The 23,816-nt window shown below is 36.5% G+C and overlaps 1 protein-coding gene across 5 annotated transcripts in view; it reads left to right on the forward strand.

The window, feature by feature from the left end:
* Positions 1–23,816, forward strand: part of Kiaa0825 (KIAA0825 ortholog) — a 384,762-nt gene that overhangs the window by 243,697 nt on the left and 117,249 nt on the right. The window lies entirely within an intron of this gene.

A 23,816-nucleotide genomic window follows, 5' to 3' on the forward strand; every position in this document is an offset into this window, starting at 1 on the left:
TTTTTTTTTTGGTTTTTCTCCGGTACTGGGAACCGAACTCACGACCTTGCGCTTGCCAGGCAGGTGCTTTGCCACTGAGCTAAATCCCCAGCCCCAAGTGACCTTTTCCAACACATCGTTGTGCCTGGGGTGCAGACAAAGGTAGAGAAATGGGAGTGGGCGCTTGAAATTCCATCTGCAACAGCAGGAGGTGCCTGGTATCACTGGGTCAGGACAGGGGAGAGGATCGGCACATAACACCCATAATTGCAGACCAAGCAATAAGACTGATTTGTGGTCCTGTGCAGTTCACATTTGATGTAGGTTTCTAAAGCAGAGACCTGAATGTAATCTTAAGAAGTGGCTGGTAGAAAAGTATAATTATTCTTATATTTAAATAATCTCTGGTGACTGTCAGAATAGTCCAGGTTCCACAACTCTTGACAAGCAGAAAACCTGTAGCAGCTTTCACAGAATTGGCACATTGTTTGAGTTGGCAAACAGGGTGTTTAAAGCTGTTTTTATGAAAGTTTCCGTTATTTTTACAAAAGCTGCTACAGAATTTAAGCTTTTTTTTTTCACATTTCAAACGTATGTGTGTTTGTTTATGGACAGATAAAACCGAAGAAAAATAGGAAAGCATCCCAGTTTTTCTGTTAAATTTCTACCCAAATAGGTGCAAAATCGCTACCCAAAAAGATTTGCAATTAGAGTGGTAGATAAATGTCTATTCAAATTGGCCAGTTTGACCTCTGATTTTTTTCCCGAAAAATTTCTTTCAATGTTGTGTTGTTCCACCCCTGTCCCCCTCATTGTAGCCTTTTGTAAGTGAACTGAATCTCTTTTAGAAATTGAAACTGATGAAAGTTTTATTTTATAATTTTTCCTTAAAAATAGTCCCAATGCTAATTTAGTATCTTTGCCTTTAATTGTGAAATTAATGCAGATCAGAGATAAGGAAAAAATCTGGGTTAATCTTGCCTATGCCTGAGATGATGGACATTTCAGAGAGATATTGCAGATCACCATGCGATGCAGCCTCCCACCTACAGGCTCATTGCTTCGTTTCCCAGTTCTAGCTAAGGTTCCCCCAATTTTTATCATTTAGGCACTTCCTTCAAGATACTCTGGGTGAATATGGGGTTAGGGCGACCCAAGGGCCTTTAACCATATTCCCCAGAAGGTAACTTTTACAAGGGAGCAGCAGGCATAGATGTACCTGTGTCATGTATGACTTCATCCTCGTGGTCTAAGTTAAAGTTGAGGAGAATGAGCTTGGGAACCATAGCGCCCTCCTTGGGATGCCAGGTGCTGTGAAGTGCCCCAAGATCAAGAACACTTCAAGAACATCTGATGGGTTCCCAGGGCGCTGGCTCCAGGAACAGCACCATGCCAGGCTCGGTGACTGGCCTCAGGACACATTTGGGCACCACCAGTGACATAATTTTACAAATTTGTCATTTACTGATGACTACTAAATGTTTAAATTTAGCATGCAATTCTAAAAACTTGGTGAATGGGAAACTGACATTTCACAAATTCTTTTATTAAGATATTCAGAGGGAAGCTGTCCTTAACATAATAATTTTCTTCAGCTTTTAAATGTATGTTTAAGAGGAAAAGAGCCTTATTTTAGCTCATCATTTTTCAGGCAGTTGCAATTTTAATATGAACAAAATCGAGAACTCTTCTATGAATATATAGTAATTTTCTTAACCGTTCTGATGTAATAAATAAGGCATCTCAGTTTCTAAGAATAATCATACTTGTTTTCTAAACAGAAGGAAGATATAGCAGCTGAATTAGTGGCCTATTTTTGTAAATGATAATTAGTGAAGCTATAAGATCTGAAAGTGAGGATTCAGGAAAGAATGCTTGCTGACTTTTAGCATCTAGTAAAGGACTTATTTTCTTCATATTTTAAGGTAACATAGACCTTGGTCTGGATGTATCTGTAAAACTGCCATGTATTTAGTTTCTAGCTATAAGTCATTAGCTATCAATCTAAAGACTGGTCCATATAGCATGCATAGCCAGAGGAGACGTTAGTAGAGGTGGTTTAATAAAACCTACCATTTATTCACCCAGCACTGGTGGTAGAGGCTTTGTATACATTATATCATTTCATATTTTAGTGATTATTCAGAGTATAGATATTATTTCCATTTAATACATGAGGACATTGAGACTCAAATAAATTATTTTCTAGATCATACAGGCTAGTAAAAATGGAACATGCACCACCTTCCTTTCCAGAGCAATGAAACTTAGCTCTGGATATGGGAGGAGTGCTGGGAGGTATGGGGCTGGCTTCAGGGATGAAGCAGTCAGAGTCCAGAATAACCCTATAGAAAAGAAGCAGAAGATAAAGGGGAGAATTCTTTGAACACAACCATGGATGATAGCACACTACTGGCCTCCACAGATGGAGACAGAATTTCACCCCAGCACTGTCTAACTCAAAAGGTTCTGTTATTCTCTCGGTGGCTTGTGGCTAATACTATGCAATCCAGGTATGAGCAGGATAAGCTGCTATTCTCAGAGAGCCTACACCACAGAGGAAAAGCCTGACACACAAATATCTTCATTATTCGTGGTATTCAGTCATTGTAGGAATGGGTAGGAGTGCCAAGGACCAAAGTTGCAGTGGCAATCAGTGAAGGCTTATGAGAGGATTTATCTGAGCTGAAGTTTGAGTAACAAATAACTAAACACACACACACACACACACACACACACACAGTTCATGAACTTTGCTACGCCACTTTATCCAGGTCTGCTAATCAGAAAGAAACATAAGAAACAAACAAATGTTGCTAGTAGTACTCAATATTTTGCTTGGTTTGACTCTGTAGCCATGTTGACACCGCATTTGATCTCCCCTTGTCCTGAACAACACGCTGACTTCTTGATTAGAGGTTTCTGTTTTGTTATCAGTGCATAAGGCAGTGTGCCACTCAGGTAGCAGAATTTGATTATAGTTTTCACCTATGCTTTCTGAATTGCTGTGGGTTTTCTCTGGTGTTGGCTGATATGTGACCTTTGCAGTCTTTGATTTAGAAAAGTTTCCTTGGGAACTAGCAGGATGGATTCACCCCCACCCTGGCCCCGGCTTCTGCTTTCTTCCTTCTGGTCATGTGCTGTGTTTAAGGGGGCTAAGCCTATGATTATAGGGCTGCTTTATCTCAGAGCTGTGAGGAGTGAATCAAAAGCGATACCATCAGCATTGGCATTACCAGTCATTACCTAATGGACTCCCCAGTCTTCGTAACTTTTTCAGCTCTGTTAAACCTTGACAATGCCAAAGAAGTCTAAATCTGCTAATGAACTTCGCTTAAATCCTTTCGCAAGATCAGCGTACAGACCATGGCTGTCTTTGACGCTGACATCCTAAAACTGCATTATCTTTTCAAGAAGGTTCAACTGCTTCTCTCTGTCTAGTAAGGTACACCAGTATGTAAAAGTCATGTTTAGAATGAGTCATTTTGCTTTTTTTTTTTGTTTGTTTGTTTTGCGACATTATCAGGTATATCTAATAAAATGAAATTGGACCAGATTTCCTCAACTGGAAGAAATCCAGTTAAAAAATTGAGGGTCAGGTAAAAAGCCAGATATGTTTTAAAGTAACTGTATTTTCAGGTATTTACTTGTCCATTTAACAGTATCCCCTAAGCACCTACTGCATACTTGACCTCACTGTAGGCATTTAGAAGACATCAGTGAACAAAAAAGACAAACTTCTTCCCTTTAATGCATTTATGGTCCAGGATTATCTTTTTCTGGAAAAGGCAATAATTATTTCAATACCCAGGATGAACTATAAGTTGATGTAAATTACATACACAGCTTCTGATTTTGTTTATTTCATCAATTTGACAATCTCATACAAGGGAGGATGAAAATAATGGTGATTATTTAAATTTTAAAACTTACAGTGAAGCTGGGCATGGTGATGCACACCTGTAGTCCCAGCATTCAGGAGGCTGAGGCAGGAGGATCATTGTGAGTTCAAACCAGCCTGAGCTACAAAGTGAGCTCAAGGCCAGCCTGAACTGCATAGCGAGACCCTGTCTCAAAAAGACAAAAAAAAAAGAAAAAAAAATATTACAATGAAAGACACATTGGCCTTAATCCTCTTCAAAACTCTTCCCACTCACTTGGAGAACATTACTCTATCATTCTTGCCTCTTTCTGAAGCAGTTCTAAATGTCCCCTTCTATGGGTATCTTTATGAGGTGTGACCCAAAATATGGTGAATTCTGCTCAAAGGGCCATCCAGCAGAAAAGCAGTCTCATCAGAACGTTCCAGGGTGTCCTCATCCATTGTATCCATGAGAAATGGCACTGTGTGACTTATGGCTATTCTACAAAGTAAAGATGATCTTGAAAAGTTAACATTCTTAATCAATTCAGAACATCAAGGCAGCCATGACAGTGCAGTGGAAGGTACCCATGAAAGACTTCCAGAATTGCTTTAGAAAGTATCAAGAATGATGGAATAAGTATGCTCAAAGCATGGGAGGGTATTTTGCAATGATTAATGGCAATGTATCTTTTACTGTAATAATTTTTAAAATTTAAATATTCACCATATTTTTCTATCACCTTATATAATACCTGTAATTGTTTTTCTTCTGTATTTATCCATTCATTTATCAGATATGTATTAACCCTTTCCCCCGAAACACCAGTCTGTGCACAGCATAGAGGCTGCCCCGAGGAGGCTCAGTTCAGACTTGTGCAAACAGCTGTATAGAAACCAGTGCATGCGTTTAGTAAAAGTGACACAATGTTTCTGGCAAAGACAGAGAAAATAATGGGAAGATCTGGGATAACTGTACTGCTGATTTCTGCTGGTCTATCAAAAGGAACAGTTGATGCTTAAATTTTTTCTTTTCTTTTTAATTTTTTGACCAATTTTGCATGCTTGTATCGGATATTGAACAACTCATTTGAAGACAACAATATGCAATAGAACAGCCATTGTTGAATTCCTATCCTCTTGGTTAGTAAAATTCTATATCATTTCTAATGTTCTTTTAATTATTTTTTAATCTCTTTAAAATAAAAAAAATGGGAAGATCATATCATTTAAGGGACTACTTCATACTAGGAGCTATATTGGCAGACAGCCTTAAAAGCAAAGGGCAAAGGAAAAAAAGAGCAAGATATATTTAAAGAACAGCAAAATAGCCCAACTTGACTGGTGCATAATGGTACTAGATAGGTGTATCAAATCCAGATTAAGGAGAGAAGTTAATGAAAGGCTCCAAGTTTGTACTTATGCAGTAGAAATGAGAGGAGAGATGCCCCTGGGGAAGTTTTGTACAGCAATGACACTAAACATATTGTGCCTTAAAAGAGAAGCTGGTGTCCTGTCTGCAGGACAATTGGCGCAGGCTAAAAGCTTGAGACCGTCATCAGAATGGAAAGCTTATGGGAGGCCCCTTTTTGCAGGGTATTTTATTTACAGCATAATTAAAATTTATTTGGATCTATTTGTAGTGTGGTGACATAGGTGTAGCTATCTGGGGACTTTATCAAGAATACCAACTTCTACACATGCAGAATATAATCCTGTCAAAATGACACCTTTAATAAAGAAAAGGCAGTTATAATTAGATATTGAGAAACTATAGAAAATTTGAGAACATAAGAGGTCTGAGGAGAGAAAAATATCGAATAGAAAAGTGACTGGTTATTCATGTCCCATTAACTTATTGTTAGGCAATGGAGCCCAAAGATAAAATTTTTATATAAATTTTTATATCAGTTCATTCAGAAAGGCAGTTTTTTTTATTAACAAACACATATATTTACAAATTAACACATAAACAATACAAGTAATACAGAATAAATTGCACTATTTTTTATGTCAGTGCCAAATAACTGATCATGTATCAGTAGTCTTTGAAATCAGTAAATGATCACCTATTTGTATTCAGTGTATAATTGAAAAGGCTTACTGGATTCCTTTCTTCAAAATATAGCAACCTTAGATTTTACCAACAATTAGAAAATCTTCACTCTATTCTTGTGTTGTCAATTTAGGCATTCGGCAATCATGTTTATGTTCAACTGGTAACCACCCTCAGAAACACTTAGGTGCATTGAGCCTGAAAAGTCATAAGCTACACCTGAGGCTATTTTTCAGTTTTGAAGTAATTGGCTTTAAAAACACTAATAAAATTACTAATAACTCATTATAAAGACAGTTTGACAAATTATTAGGATTAACAAACATTGAATTTTTTAAAGTTAAAACTTACCTCTTCATTTGCTGATTGCCGCTGAAATGTTGCCATGCCTACATTGGTTTTCTTTAAAGAATAAGTTTGGAATTTTTGGAAATATTTAAAGATTGTAATTTTTAGTGATCTTATTAGTGATATAACATGAGCATGAATCTTAACCAAAGTATAGTTTTCATAATTATTCCTTAAAAATCTATTTTGTTCCTGTGATAAGTTAATTATAGATCATTTAACGTGAGACAGAAAACAGTCCCTACGTGTATATAGAGATATTTGATTTTCATTTCCAATTTTACCACTGATTAATTGTGACAATGAATAAGTCACTTAAGCCCCACATACCTCAATATCTCTACCTGTTAAAATGAAATAAAGCCTGTCACATGATATTTTCAGCACACTTTGGAATCATTGGCATGAGTAATCAATAAATCAAGAATATTATTATTACTACTACTCATGCAAATTGCAATAAAAGATGTTTAATGTTATAAACTATTCAGCTCAGATTTAAAGAAAAGTCTCTGAATTTAGAATTCTTACCTCCTCCTGCCTTTTAATCTTTAATGTTTACATAATTTCCTTCAAGCTTCAATCCTCTAAAGGTAATTATTGCATTCTTCTGCTTTGCTGGGAATCATTTTATTTTATAGTGTTCCTTAGTTTCTATTTTAGGTACTTTCTTCTTCACTTTACACGCCTTCTCTCCACCTCCAGAATTTTTACACATAGGATCTCTTTTATACTTCACACATTTTATATTTTAGGTTGGAAAATATTCTCCTTTTTTGGATTAATAGACAAATGTGTTCCTTGAAATCAACTCTATACATTTGAAGATCAAAGTCAAAGTTCTTTGCTGGTCGCTGGCAATCATTTCTTTCCGTAGAGAGGCCAGTTGCATTTTGTTAAGCATCCAGCCAAAAGACAATTTAATGTTGGGAATGATACTGAAAAATCTAAAATTTAGAATTGAAATCATTAGAGTAACTATGAATTTTGATAATTTGTATAGAGAAAATTAGCTGTACATAATTTCTTAGTTGATCATTCTCTTTCCTCTGATAAAATTGATTTGTGGTGCTCCCTCACTTAAAAATGTACATTTCCTTTATCTCTTTTCAGACAAAATTTTTATATGATGTGACACATGCATTTTAAATAGGTTATTGAGGAACTTTGTGAATGTCACTTAAACTCTCCAAGACACGGAAAATAACCATCATTCTGTTAAGTTTCCTCGTGTCCATTTCCAGCATGAAATTCATACATATCCAAGGATATGTCTGCAAGCTTGCCATTCTGTCCCATTCATCCGTTTGCGTTTTTTGTGTCAATCCAAAATGATTTTTAATATTATGGCCTTACTGTGTGTCCTAATATGTGATGAGGCTGGTGCTTCATTTTTAGGTGGACTTAGATGCATGTGGCTGTATTCTTCCATCTAAATTTCAAAGTATGTTTGAAGTCTTCAAAAGTCCAACTGGAACAGGATTTTTGTTTGGAAAACTGATATATTAGGTTGTATCTGACACTCATATATTACCTGGTGAACAAAATATGTTCAATAAGGTGATATTTTAAGTGATTTTAAATAGAAACAAAATGTTTCATACCTAAAATTCTATGACTCTAGAGTAAGAGAAGGATACAGTTCCTTAATTCCATCGTGGGTTTGCAGTCTAATGGAGAGGATCTTCTGAAAGAAGAGATGAGAATGTTTATGTAGCAGCTTCCTGGCATTCTGGAGGCCAGATGACAGAAGGAAGAGGAAATCAAATGAAGTGGGGTGGGGTCATCAGGGCAGACTTTCTGGAGATACACTTGAAAAGGCCAGATTTGGAGGAGAGGGAGAAAATAGAGCAAAATAAAGGACAGGTTGTTTTGAAGGTAGTAATACAGCAAATCATAGAAACCATGGAAGGCTTCTAGAACACACCTGAAACAGTGGTTCTTAGGGCCTATTATAACATTACCTCTCCTCTACTAACCCCGGAGGACAGTTCTTAATGTTTACAGATACAGTTGGTTGCCACAGCTGCGGGAGGAGAGGTTGGTACTTCCATCTAGTGTTTAAGCCCTGGGATGTTTCCAAACATCTTAGAAAGCACAGGACAGTGCCACCGCACAGACGTATCCAGTCCCAAATGTTGGTAGTGCTGAGGTTGAGAAACCCCAGTGTAATGTATCTTGCAAAACTGTTTGCACATCAAAATCACCCAGGAATACTGAAAAGCTACCACACCCGGGCATCAGTAACAGATTTTCACTTTATTGGTTGAGCATCTTGGGCATCAGTTGTGTTTTAAAAGCATCTCAGTTCCACTGCTATGGATCTTTGCAGCAGGAGGGGGAGAAAAATCAGATTAGGATTGTTTTCCACTTTGCATTTTTTAATTCATGGCACTTTCTAATTCATATGTCTGTATTTTAAATGACACAAAATGCAAGAAAATTCTTTGGGGCTTGGTGTGTGTGTGTGTGTGTGTGTGTGTGTGTGTGTGTGTGTGTGTGTGAGAAGTCATTTGAAATCATAGGATAGAATTAAGGAAAATCATATGTAGATAAATTATCACATTTTCTTGTTTTGTCCACCAAAAGGATATATGTTCTGTTAAAACTGCCACATAATCAGAGGAGCATAATTTCAAGCCCAGCCTGGGCAATGTAGTGACTTCAAGAAACCCTGTTTTAAAATTTAAAAAAAAAAATGGCTGGGTATGTAGCTCAGTGTGAAGGCCTTGGGTTCAATCCCCAGTGCCAGAACACACAAAGATGTATCAAGCAAAAATTAAATTCTATGTATGCCTTTTATTTTAAAGAGAATAAAAACAATAAAAATGATACTGAATTTCAAAACAAGATGATAGAAAATTAACAATGGTTGTTACATTGCATATTGTTATCTCAAAGTAGTATCTGCTCAGATTACCAGATATAAGCATGCAAAATTGATCAAACAATTAGGCATTAACTGTTCCTCTCAATAAACTAATAAAAATTAGTAGTAAAGTTATCTTAGCTATCTTGTGTGTGTATATATATATACACACACTCGTGTAAAAGATGAGTGTATATATATGTATATATATATATATATTCCCTTTCTTTTTTTTCTTCTTTCCCCCATCCCAGTTGTTCTTTCCTTTTAGCAGTTTCTTTCCCTTTCCTATTTTAAGTCTATGTACAAATCTACTAAAGCAAAAAATTATCCTTTATGTTTAACTTCTCTATGAGGATGTTTAGAAGTATAGTGTGAACGTAAACATTTCATATGATTTGGACAATATCTTCTTCCTCAAAACAGTGACACGGTTTGGTTCCTCATGTCCAGGACTCATGTTGTTGATTTTGAAATAGGCTTCTTTTTCCAAACTCCAAATCTATGGAGCAGCTGGTGGTGTTTAGTGACCGTCTGCAGCAGCAGTCTCATCTTTTTAGCATTTAAAATTAATTTTTCTCATCTTGGCACGTGAAGAGCTCAAGTGTGCCCCTTACCTCATTACCTGAAACGCTACAGTGACAGCAGCAGTGTGGGGTGTGCAGGAGCAGCTATTTGAGCATTAACAATCGTAGCTGAGAAGCAGCATAGGGAGCATCACACCAGGAGAGATGTGACCACCCTACGCTGGGGATTCCAAGTATCCTGTAACGTGAATATAACATCAAGGAGTCTGGCTGAGGACCCTCTCTCCACCAGGGGCAATCTCTGTATGCAAAAGATGAGTGTGTCATGCCAAATATTCACAATAAATGAATATTGAATTAATCTATGTTAAAAAAAAAACAAAAAAACTGGTGCTCTAGAGTCACTAATCTGGTCATTCCAAAAAATGTACCCTTCTTGCATCTATGTGGCATTAACAAAGCCCACAACAAAAATGTTTACATTCTACCCTAGGAAAGTGCATTGTATTCTGGTACAGTGGAGAGCATTTTGGCCTGGGAGTAGAGAAACCTGGGGTTTCATTCTGGATCTACTGGGTGTGTTGTTTATTATTCTCTATCTATGATCACCAAGCATTAATCATCACTCGCCTGGAATCCAGTAGAAAAATGCCCCCAACTGATCTTTCAAACTCCAGTTTCATTCTCCTTCAATCCGTCTATCACTCTGCTGCCAGCGTGAGCCTTCCAAAATATAAAACCAATCCTGTCACTCTCCTGGCCACCAAGAGCAGCTGTGCAGACTGAGGTTTTTGTACAGTTCCACCCCCTGGGTCTTCATTCATGATACCTTTCAACTTTTGCCTTTTTCTAAATAATTCTTCTCACACTTTAAGGTGTATTTCAGCAATCCTCTCATCCAGTGGCCAGCTGGTTTTAGGTGCCCCCTCTTTACGCTGCCTGTCATTTTCATTATAATTATCATGTAGGATGAGAAGTATTTGGCCCTCCTATGAAGACAAGGATGTTATCTTTGAAGGAGGACACCTAACCCTAACTGCCTGCCCTCGATACTGACCTAGTATGATGCCTATCAAAGTGTAGGCATTCAGAATGGAACAGTATTAAAAGGCAGGGGGAGAGAAATGGGGCAAAGAAAGGCTGAGGAGACAAAAGGAATGGAAGGTAAAAGGTAGAACATGGAGAGATAAACGGATAAAACAGAGTAGGCAAAGCCTGGGAAGGAAGGATAAATGGTGGATGATACAGTTCTTCTACCGATTTCTAAAATCTAACCCATTGTAAATGTGCTGTGATCTGTACCATTAGCATAGTTCATGTAACTTCCACCCATTCCAAGTTTTTCTTTTATTGTTCTGTACACTGGGCCACAGTCACCCTTACATTATCCTTTGGGTTTGAATGGATTATCTCACAATGAATCTCTAGTAGAGGGGGAAGATCAAAACCATGAGTCAACCTATGAAACCTCTCTAAATTTTACTTTCTGTCTCAAAACTTCGCTGCTCTTATTTTAAGGTTCTTGTAGTCCATGTTAGTCTCTTGTTAGGTCCTGAGCAGCTTATTTAAGCATTATGTATCACATAATGTTTAAATAGAATTAATTCAATTTGATAAATATTTTAGAGCTTGTTACTAATTCATGTTTTATGATCTTTTGTTATTTAAATATAAGTGCTTTACTGACCCTTCCATTTAAGAGGCTTAGGCATCCATGTAAAATCCTGACAAGGCAGGATTTTATATTCTATTTTGATAAAAATAAAGGGATCTTATTGAAATGACTAGTTTATATTATGGGCCTGTTTTTTCCCATCTTATCTAATGACTTCCCATTCAGAGGCATACATGGGAACAAAATTGAAAATAGAGGAAATTACACAGATAGTTGAAGACAAAATAGAATTGTCTTTCAATTTTGTGTGTATAACTTTCATAGATAAAGAAAGTATATTTCAATTTCTTTTACTATCAAAAATCTGATCCTAGAAGTAGTGACCACTCAAGATAAAAGTTATTTCCAACAATAACAAACTATCGCAAATACAAGTTGCCTAATTTCCTACACTGCCGGCACTATAATAAATGTTGATAGAATACTAGACTCAGGTCCCCTGACTTCAAGATAAAACTCAATTAAACTATCCAAGTTAGTGTTAACCAATTTTTTAAAAATCCTTTAACAATTCAGAAGGCTGAGGCAGGAGGATTTTTGTGAGTTAGAGACCAGCCAGGGCTACAAAGTGAGCTCAAGTCCAGCCTGAACTGCATAGCAAGACCTTGTCTCAAAAAGACAAGAAAAAAATCCTTTGGCAGCATCACACAATGTCATAGACATTATCTTTTCTGTGTCCTCTAAAAATATAGCAAATATTTACTTATTTATTTAGGTACCTGAAATCGAACACAGGACCTTATGCTTGCTAGGCAGGCACTGTGCTACTGAACTATATCCCTGGCCCTGCAAGTATTAATTAATGGAATTTGGTGTTTCTAAGTGACAAATCTGAGGTCTCATTTTCCATAGGAAATGTTTATAACAATATGTACAAATTATAGAATGATGCAACTGGGAAATACCAATATTCATGTACTTATCCTCAGTATATATTGAGATTTTTAGAAGCAAGTTAACTCATCAACTAATTTGTTTTTACAACTTCAGCTCTTCACTTTTGTGTATTTGGACTGTTCCATCAGTATGTCTCATTGTCTTTCTGGCAGTAAACTTTAACCCTGATTAAATTAGTGATATTTTATTGATTCTGCTTCGTAGTCATTAATGTGTTAGGAACTACATGTCAATTCAGTGTCTCAGAAGGTAGGATCATAAGGTTGTTTGAAGCTAATTGTTACCCCCTACACATTTTTATTAGAAGATGTATTAGGATATGAAGATGTGATACTCTTTCAGGGCCACATATTTAAGTGATGATTATAAAACTTGATATTATAGCATAAAAGTATTAGAAAATAAATTTTGAATTTGCCAGAACCAAAATTCCTAATTCCGTTACCTATAGGTTTTTAATAATTAGAGTATTGAAGTCCACTACTCCAGACAACCTTCAGTTTTGTTAGGCAAATTTGACCTTTCCTAATAAAGCACCACAATTATTCTGAGCTAGCATATAATTTACATCAAAACAGATTTAAAGGTGTCAAGGTTTTAGACAGGTATATGAAAAATGGGGTAGAATAGCAAAGACAAAATTATGAGAGCCAAAAAAACCATCCCCAAAATACCTATGTACCAATGTTACAAAAAACTTTCATAGATTATTGGCTTATATAGCATCTTCATGTTTCATCTTATAATGCCGAATTATTATTTTATTGTTGTTGTGATTTTGGGGGGGCTACCAGGAATCGAACTCATGACCTCATGCTTGTAAAGTGAGCAAATGTGCCACTAAAGTATGTCCCCAGCCACTGAATTATTATTTTAAATATGAATATCAGACTATCTTTAGCATGTTCTTTCTTATTAAATTTATATCTTTCTATTTCTGCTTGTATTTGTCTTCTTTAGCATACCAGCAGGGATCCAACTTACAAATAAATTGAGAATTTAGGGGAGGTTTATTGTTTAAAGTAAAGAGGACTTTTAAGGATATATTATTTAAATATTTCTGGTTTGTTTTATTATAGCATCAGTATACTAATGGCACAGTAAATTAGTAATTCTCAGTCCAACCCTTAAAACCAAACTTGGCCCATATTCGATAAAACTATCATACTAGTGTTCTAGCGGGGGAGGGGAGAATCAACATTTGTGATATTCTGAATCCCAGTCAGCAGGGAATCGCCATCACAGTACTGCAAAAAGCTTTGGTTTTATTGCTCTTTTCTTTCTTGAACTAACAGAAATCTGTACTTTCCCTATGTCCAACCTCTCCTTTAGGGTTTACTCCCTCAGTTAATGTCTCACTTTTCTCTCTTGTCTTCCTTATTGTTTTATATAATTATGGCTAAGCCCCCAGTAGCCATCTTCTTTGGTCTAGGGTAGACCCAACACCAGAATTAGAGCCAAACAAGTGCACTTCCTGCCTCCCGGGGCTCCTGAAGGGGCAAAAATAAACAGAACTCTTCTTCCCCACTTGGGTTGTGAACAGTTAGAGAAAAAGGATCAAATGTCGCTGAAAATTCCACGTTGGCTGTATGAGAGACCAAGATGGTGGATGAAGGTTTCTCAGCCCCACTTATCCACCTAGTCACTGGCAGATCACAGAAGGAAGAAGGATGGAGTTGACATAGGTACCAGTGGTTTAAACCATCCCTGCTTCCACTGAACAAAGTCAGTAAAGAAATGGAGGGAAGCCAATATCATGCTGAGAGAAAGAATTCCTGTTCTTGGAATGCAGGAGAAGGGAAGAAACTGAAATTTCTAACTTCTCTGCAGAGAAAAACCAAGCAGCCCCTCTGATGGCAGGCCTTATCTATTCGTTTCTCTCCACTTTTCACAATAGCAATGGTCTGTCTACCTAGTTAGCTAAACCTGTAAAAGCTTTCTCATGTAAATATAACTAACCCCATTCTTCATTATTTTATACCCAGCTCACACCTTTCAATAAGTAAATTGCCCCTTCTCTTCCTTTGCATGGGCTTCCAAACACGTATGGATTTAGAAGAAGTCAAGGCTGCCTACAATTTGGTATCTATACTTGAGGTAGTCTGCCATCCACTCCATATTCCACACTGCTCTTCCAGAGTCAGATCTGACAAGGTGTTCCTTGCCTAGAGTTCTCAGAGATTCCTGATTGGGTACAGGATCAAATCCTGAACTGATAGACACCCATCAGCTGATTCCTGCATCTCTGTGGACTTTGGACTTTGTTCTCAAACTAGAAAATGAAATCCATGACCCTATCTTTTGGTATACCGCTTTTTCTCTCCCCACTCTCATCCCATTCCATGATTCTGGGCTGTTTTACCAGAGATAAAGCTTTTCTCCACCCTCAAGAGCTTGACCAAATATGTCTTTTTTTCTAGAAATGTGTTCCACTGTTTTGTGATTATTCTTCACTTCTTTATTTCCCTTCTCCAGAGAAAGGACCATTATGTCTATATTACTAAACAAATTTTTTTTTTCATTTTTAAAATTTTTTTTTTTACTAAACAAATTTAATAAGATTCATTCACTCATCACCTACTAATAATGATCACAATGACATTTTCTAAAAACACTATACAGACATTTGCTCAAACCAGTCATTGTCAAGTGAGAAGAGTCTCACCAATTAATAATGTCTGGCTTTTAAAAAGCTCCTAATATCATAAGTGGTAGAACAAATCTTTTTATATTGAGGCCTGTCAATCTCCACAGTCTCTGCTGCATCTCTGGCTTCTTGTAACAAATGTCCTTGCACAACTAATGTGGCCTTTTCCATCCTCCATGTTTAAAGATCTTTCCTTTCTACCAATTCCACTTTCTCAGGAAAGAAGTCTGAGTTAGGGAAAGAAAGGAAGAGGGAGGGAGAGAGAAAGAGAGAAGGGAGAGAAAGAGGAGGAAAGAGAGCAGAAAAGGAGGGGATGGTAAGGGAGGGGAGAAGAGAGGGGAGAAAAGAGAAGAGGAGAGAGGAGAGGAGAGAGGAGAGGAGAGAAGAGAGAAAGAGAGAAGAGAAGAGAAAAGAGAAGAGAAGAGAAGAGAGGAGAAGAGAAGAGAAGAGAAGAGAAGAGAAGAGAAGAGAAGAGAAGAGAAGAGAAGAGAAGAGAGGAGAGGAGAAAAAAGAAACAAAAAGAAAAAAGAAAAGAAAGAAGAGAGGAAAAGAGAAGGGAAGTGAGGTAAGGAAGAAGAGAAAAGAAAACCAGCCTTGCCAATTGAAAAGCCTACTGGGTAAATATTAAAGGAAACAGCTATAAAGTTAAATGCAAGTTTAAAACAATAAATAACACAAGGCAGGATATTGAGCAATATTTGTCATGCCTATAACCACTCACATTCTTAGTATGATTTTCTTTCCTACTTTATGTTCTTTCACTGGACTCTGAGTTAGACTTCTATACATTGCTACACTCTTAATAAAGACATTTCATTTTTCCTGGTGTGCTTCCAGAGACCTCGCATGCAGCAAAGGTTTTATAGTCCTGAGCAGAGCAGCAGATGTCATTCCATTTGCCTAAGTCCTGCTGACATTTGGAGATGTGGATTAATTGAGCTACAGAATGAAATTTAATTAAAATTAAATACAGACTTGGCCATTGTATCTGTTCATTTCCTGCACTCTAGTGTGTATATTTGCAGGCAGCACCATAGTTAATTTGTTTAATCAGGATGCTCTATGGGGGAAGCTGCACTTTGTTTTATGCTGAAAGACTGAGGGTGTGGTGGATGCCAGGTTGTATCTCATTGCACACAATGTGAGCTATGTAAATGATGCTACTGATGCACCTCAGAGAGCTACCTGGGGGAACAAGGTGGCCCCATATGAACCGGGAAAGGAACAACTTGTCGCAGACAACATTTAGTGATGTCTTTCAAAGTGACATTACATGACCACAGGAATCTCATCTATTACCGATTAACATGTTGCCACAGTATTTGTTCATTCAGATATCCATTCATTCACATATCTATTCTTTCAAACAAGATTGAATACTATGTGTGTGCTAGGCCCTGAGTTTAACAGATACACTATTGTGAACAGTAATCATATCCTTTTAATAACAACACCAATTGGGGAAGGTTGTTGCTTCTCAAAGATGTATTTTATAAACAAGATAATATTTTTAAAGTTCATTTCAAAAATAAGGAGAAAAAATATTCATGTTATTATGAGATTGTTCCAGGCAAGTAGGATAGATCCCACCCTTCTTGCTATGAGATGTTTCAAATGTCACCTTCTGAGGTGGGGAGCTTTCCCAGTTCTTGCAGTGGGAAATGAACTCTATTCCAACAACTTTCCAAAGTACAGAACACCTTTTCTTCGTATTTTATCTATCCATCTTCCTATCCCCATTTCTAGATTTTTAGTTTTTTGTCAGTATCTTTTCAATCTGGAAAAGGGTTTAGGTCAAAATATCCTCAAATATTTCTACCTGAACTGAACGCACTGTCAAACATGTATATTCCTGGGTAGTAAACATTTGCTGTTTGGCAATCTAATATCACTCCTTCCCTCTTTGAGGCAACAGTTCTGCACCTCTGCTATGGGAAATCCCTCCTCCCACACCTAGGTGCCTCATGTCAGTCAATGAGCTGGAGATTGAACCACCCACCTAGTCTCTTTCGTTGGTTTAGAAGGTTCACGTGACCCAAGCCATCCAATAAGGCTTTGATTTCTTTTCTACGCGGAAGGATGCAGCCCATGAGTTTCCTCCTTCTGTGTGGGGAGAACTGTCTGAAAATTGAATACAACTCAAAGGAAGCTCCAGTATATTAAAGAAAATCATCCTGCTATTTTTCCTTGCCCTGGCTCAGTAGGTGAGTTTTTGCTTAAATTTGTGCTGATTGTCTTTCTGGCAGCAGATGCAAAAGCACAGTATCTGACCAGCCTAATGGCAACAAGCATAATGCTACAACCGTTTCTGTCACACTCCGTATCCTGTAAGTTCTTCAGCAACAAAGATTTACCTCTGCCTGCCAGCTTACTACCTAGTTCCATGGCTGCAATGTTTGCTCTCAATAATTGTTTTGTTGAAATGAAAGAATAAATGATTATGTGATTATGTGATGAATAAATGATTATTCAGATGATTATGTGACGGTACCATGAATAATCCTTTGTCTTTTTTGTAAGCCTGGTTAAACTGACATTTTGCTCACACACTCTCTTGTTACTACTTTCTTTTTCACTGGCATTCGTATGACTGAAAGTATCCTACAAGGTCACCCAGCAATTTCTAAGGGTGTGTGAGCCAGAGGGTTCAACAATCTTGTATTATGATACAAGCTCATATGAAAAATATCCTGAAAAAGAAACACCATGCTCCCATTCTGTTATATACGCCAGCATTAACTATTTTACCACCTGGAAATTCTTCATTATTTTCTCTACACATTACTTGTAGATTGTGAGTCCTTATAAATTCTACAGTGAGCTTTTTCTAAGTTGAGCTGTCTTTCTTCTAGCTATGGATTCAGATTGGCTAAAAAAAAAATGGGCACACTATCTTTGTTACTTTCTCATTGCTGAGACAAAATACCTGACACCTGAAGGTAAAGGAGAAAAGGTTCATTTGGCTTACACTTCATAGAAATTGAAACCATAATCTGCTGGCTTCAATACAGGGTGGCAGATGGCAGAGGGCCAACAGCTCATTGTGTCCTGAAAACAGCAGCATAAGAAGGAAGAGAGAGACAAGACTTTTTCAGTCCCTTATGTTGTATGCAGGCTACCTGCCCTAGGGCAAGTGTAGCACTCACAGCCTTAACCCCAGCCAGAACTAAGCCAAACCAATCAGTATACTGATTTATTAATCATACACACTTAAACCCAGTGTCACACGCTCTAGAATTAGCCACCTCTGAAAAGGCCCCATCTAAGAATACATGAGGCTTTGGCAATATATCTAGACAAAAACGATAACATATGCCATGTTTCTCCTGAAGTGTATTTTCTATTCTATTCAATGGCACCTATTTTTTATGAATTATATTTTGTTAATGTTAAAGTTATGGCATAGTAAACCTAATATGTTTTTCCTATTTTCCTATTTCTTTTGAGAATTCTATACTGCTCTCTTCCAATCTTCTTCATTTTCCATAGACACAATGATATCAATAAGAATGACAAATTATAATTAACCTTTGGTATTTTTTACCTTCTGACACAACTGCATTGATCTTTACAATGACAATAGGAGATAAATGTTCCCATCCCAATTTTCAACATAAGAAGATGGGGAAGCACATTTTTAAAAAATTTAATTAATTTTATTGATACAATTTAGATATAGATAATGATCATATTCATCATAAGGAATCTGTACCTGTATATAATATATTTGGATTCCTTTTTTTCTCCAATCCCTTCCCTCCAACTCAGATTCCCTTCCTTATTGACAAAGCTTTGTTTCCATTTTATACCTTTTAAAATCATTTTGTTTGCTTCCTTACTTTCCCCCTTCTCCCTCCTTAATTCCTATTTCCTTTAGAACAGTTCCTTTCTATTCCACAATATGACATTTTAAAATCTTCTGGGAAGATACCCAGATGGGGAGTAGCTGGGTCAAATGGGATCTATAATTCTATTTTTTTTTTTTTATTTCCACAGGGGTTATACCAGTGTACACTCCCACCAACAATGGAGAAGGGTTCCTTTTTCCTCGCAGCCCAATAATCCTTTGTCTGAGGCACAACTGGAAATTTTTTTTCTCACTGTGTGGGTTGTCTCTTCACTCTGTTGTTTCTCTTGCTGTGCAAAAGCTTGGTAATAAGAAGAGATCCCAGCTGTTGATCCTTTGTACTATTTCATGTATGACTGAGATTTTGCTCATGAAATCTTTGCTTACACCTATGTCTTCAACAGTTCTGCCTATTCTTTCTCCATGCAGATTTAGTGTTGCTGTTTTAATATTTAGATTTTTGATCTTTTTCAATTTTAGTTTAGCATAAGTTTATAGACATGAGTCTAGTTATAGTTTTTGGCATGTGGAAAGCCATCTTTTTCTAGCACCATTTATTAAAGGGGCTATCTTTATTCTAGTGAATGTGTTTGCTCCCTTTGTCAAAGATAAGGTGGCTGAATGTGTTCAGAGTTGCATCTGCATCTTCTGATATGCTCCATTAATCCTCCGGTCTTTTTGTTTTGCCAGTATCATGCTGTTTTTATCACAGTAGATTTGTAATCTAATTTCAAAACAGGGATTTTGATGCCCTCTGCTTTGCCTTTGTTGCTGAGAAATGTCTCTGTATTCCAGGTCTCCTCTAGTTTCAAGTGAAGATTAAGAATGTTTTCTCTAGTTCTATGAAGTATGCTAGTGGTATTTTGATTGGGATTGCATTATATCTGTACAGCAAATTTGAGAGTAAGGTAATTTTCACACTGTTGGTCCTTCCATGAGCAAGGGATATCTTTCCATTTTCTGATATCAGCTTTGATCTCCTTTTTCACAGTACTATAACTTTCAATATACAGATCTTGTACTTCCTTTGTTGGACTGATTCCTAAGTTTTTCATTTTTTTAGATGCTATTGTGAAAGGTGTGGTTTCCTTAATTTCTCTTTTAGTGAGTTTATTGTTTGTGTACAAGAATGCTATTGATTTTTGAGGGTAGATTTTGTATCTGGCTATAATACTGAATTTGGTTCTTAAATCTAGAAGTCTTTTGGTGGAGTTTTTGGAGTCTATGTGGAATATCATGTCATCTGTGAATATTGAGAATTTAACTTCTTCCTTTCCTCTCCTTATTCCTTTTATTTCTCTCTCTTGTCTAATTACTCTGGCTAATGCTTCCAGAACTATATTGAATAGGACTGGTGATCATGGACATCCTTGTCTTGTTCCTGATTTTAAAGTGAAAGGTTTCTGTTTTTGTCCATTTAGCATGATGTTGGCTATTGGTTTGTCACAGATGGCTTTTATTAGATAGATCATCTATTCCAATTTTCTGTAGGATTTTATCATGAATGAATGTTGGACTTTGTCAAAACCTTTTTCTGCATCTATTGAGATGATCATGTGACTTTTTGTCTTTGGCTCTGTTGATATGGTATATTACATTTATTGATTTGTGTATGTTGATCCATCCCTGCATCCTTGGGATGAATCCTACTTGGTCATGTTGTATAATCTTTTTAATGTTTTGCTGTATTCTGTTTGTCAGTATCTTTGAAAATTTTTGCTTCTGTGTTCATTAGGGAGATTGGCCCATACTTTTCTTTTTTGGTTGAGTCTTTTATTTCTACTTTTTGATATGGTTGGTAAGGATTTATCAATTTTATTTAATCTTTCAAAGAACCAACTATTTGATTTACTGATGCTTTGTATTATTTTCCTAATCTAGATTGCATTAATTTATAGTCTGATCTTCATAATTTCATAATTTCCTCCCTTGTGTGAGCTTTAAGTTTGATTTGTTCTTTTTCTAGGAGTTTGAATTTCATCAGTAAGTTGTTTACTTGAGCTCATTCTGCTTTCCTCATGAGAATTCACCACTATAAATTTCCCCCTTGTGACTGCTTTCATTGCATCTATAAGTTGTGGTATGTTGTATCAGCATTATCATTTAATTGTAGATACTGTTTAATTTCTTATTGAATTTTCTCTGTGGCCCATTGGTTGTTCCACAGGGTGTTATTTAACTTAGATATTTTTATGTAATTTTTGTGGCTTATTTTACCATTGATTTCCATTTTCATTGCAGTAAGGTCAGATAATATATATGTGATAATTTCAATTCTTCTGCATTTAATTAAGTATGATCTATGGGCTAGTGTGTGCTTTAATTTGGAGATTGTCACATGTGCAGCTGAGAGTGTGTATTCTGGTGTTGTGGGTCAGAACACTCTATAGACATCTACTAAGTCCATATGTTCACAGGTTTGATTTAGTTCTGATATTTTATTCTTGATTTTTGTGTAGTTCATCTATTTGTGACTGTGGAGTATTAACATCCCCCATTACAACTGTGTTAGTGCTTGTTTAATTTTACATGTCTTTTAATATTTGTTTTATGTAGTTGGATGCACTGGAATTTGGTGCATACATATAAAAAGATTGTTATCACTTCAGGGAGTTTTTGTTTGTTTTTTGTTTTATTTTGTCTTTTTTGAGACAGGGTCTTGCTATGTAGTCTAGGCTGGCCTTGACTTTACTTTGTAGTCCAGGCTGGTCTTGAACTCACAATGATCCTCCTGCCTCAGCCTCTCAAGTGCTGGGATTACAGGGGTTCACCACCACACCCAGCAAGGATTTTTCCTTAAACAAGGATGTAGTGACATTCTTTGTTTCCTTTGATCAGTCTTGGCTTCTAGTTCACATTGTCTGCACATAGAAAAGCTACCCCTGTTTTTTTCTGTGTTCCTGTCACGTGGACTATTGTTTTCCATCCTTTGAATTTCAGTCTATGAATTTCTTTTTGATTTAAAAGTGTTCCTTGATTTCTTGTTTCTTTGAGTTAAAACTGGTCTTGCTTCTTGATCCATTCTGCTGGGCTCCTTCTTTTGATTGGTGAACTGAGACCATTTACATTGATGGTTATAACTGTTATGTAGTATTGGCTTATCCTTCTAATGTTGTTTTCCTGTTGTTGGTTTCCATTGTTTCCCTCCTGATTAATTGCTTGCCCTGCCTGATGTCCTGGCTTCCTTGTATTGGTGTTTTTGTAATTGTGGGCTTTATTTTCTTTTTCTAAAATATCCTTCAGAGACTTTTGCAAAGCTTGTTTGGTGGTCATGAATTTCTTCAGTTGTTCTTTATCATGAAAGTATCTTCTTTCTCTATTGATTTTGAAAAATAGTTTTGCAGAGTAAATCAGTCTGAGTTGAAGGTTGTTTTCTTTAAGGGCTTTAAATATTTCCCTCTGTCCCCTCCTTGCTTTGATAGTTTGTGTTGAGAAGTCTTCTGTGATTCTCATGGGCTTTCTTTTATAGGTGATTTATTTCTTTTCGCTAACTGCTTTTAATATTGTGTACTTTCCTGAATTTCTGGATTCTTGATTATTATACACCTTCGGGTAGATTTCTTTTGATGATGGCTATTTGGAGTTCTGTGTGCTTCACTTATTTTATATCAACTTCTTTATCAATGTTTTGGAAGTTTTCTGCCATTACTTCTGTGAAGAGGTTTTTTATGGCATTTGCACAATATTCGGCTTTATCATTGACTCCAATTATTCCTATGTTGTTCTTCTTTGCTTTATTGCATAGCTGTTGCAATGATTTTTCATGATCCCTTGCTATTTTTAAGATATCTTTCTTTCTGTGCTCATTAGCTGCAATCCTGTCTTCTAGATATGATATTCTATCCTCACCTTCATTCAGTACTTCTGATGGAGTTTTCAATCTCCTGGATTTCTTTTTGGATCTGTTTCATGGATTTCATTTTTATCCTATTTGGGAATTCATGGTTTCCATCATTTTCCTAAGTGCCTCTGTTTTTTAAATATGTCTTATATCTTCTCTTTTGACAATTTTTTTTTTACCTGAGAGATTATTTTTCTCTATAGCCTCATCCATTTATTTTTTCATTTCTGCTGTTCACATTTCAGAAAGTTCCAGTGTGTAGTTTCTGATTTGTTCTATCTCACTGTACTCTGGACTTATCCTGGGTGGGCTGGGGGTCACAGGTTGCATTTTGCTTCTGTGTCTTGTCATTTTCTATTTTCTGTTATTATTTTGTTTTGTTTTCTGTGTTGATCTTGTAGATCTCTTATGGTAGCTAGTTTATCATCAGTATCGAGGCCTCCCTAGAAAATGACTATTCCTCAGGGATGTTTTCTAGGTATAGGTGGTCCTTGGTCTTTGTGTGTGTCCCAAGAACCAATTTATTAAGGATAAGAAGTTGGTATCTATCTAGCTCAGCACTCAGTCCTTTAATGCTGGACTATGGTGATGGTTATGACCCCAGACAGTGACAATGTTGTCATATAAGGGAGGAAAACTGATTATAAAAGGTATGACATCCTGGTAAAGTGGTATAGTTAGCAATAATAATAGCATCAAGCACAGTCTAACTATTAACTGTTTGTGGTAACTATTAACCTGATACCTTTAACTATAGGAGCAAGTTCTACAGTTTATAACAAAGTCCAACATATACCAGGAATTTGTATGTAATGATTTTCCCGTCCACAGAGTGATTTTTACCTTGTATGAGAGGTTTTAAGAGGTATAGGGGATACGATAGAGAGAAAAATGACAAATATAGTAGAAGCAAGGCTAGAGGGCACAGTATTATCACCCAAGTTTTGGGAAACTGAAGAACACAGGAGAGAAAGCATAAAAAAAAAAATCAAAAGAATCTTGCAGTGAACCACAAGGAGAAGGGTAAATATTCACTCACATGAAAGAAAGAGTCATATAATCAAGAAAGATGGTTAAGGAAAGAAAGAAAAGAGATGAATAGAAGGAAACACAAAGAAAGGTAAAAAACCTAAATAGTGAAAAAAAGAAAAAGAAAAAAATACAATCCAATAGAAAAAGAAAAACAGATCAAGCAAACAAAGAAAAAGAAAAAGGATAAAATTCCTCTATGTGGAATTCTTTGGTAATTTTCAAGTCAAATCCCAGAA

This window comes from Chinchilla lanigera, unplaced genomic scaffold (genome assembly GCF_000276665.1).
Source record: "Chinchilla lanigera isolate Chin_1 unplaced genomic scaffold, ChiLan1.0 scaffold00017, whole genome shotgun sequence".
Taxonomy (NCBI): domain Eukaryota; kingdom Metazoa; phylum Chordata; class Mammalia; order Rodentia; family Chinchillidae; genus Chinchilla; species Chinchilla lanigera.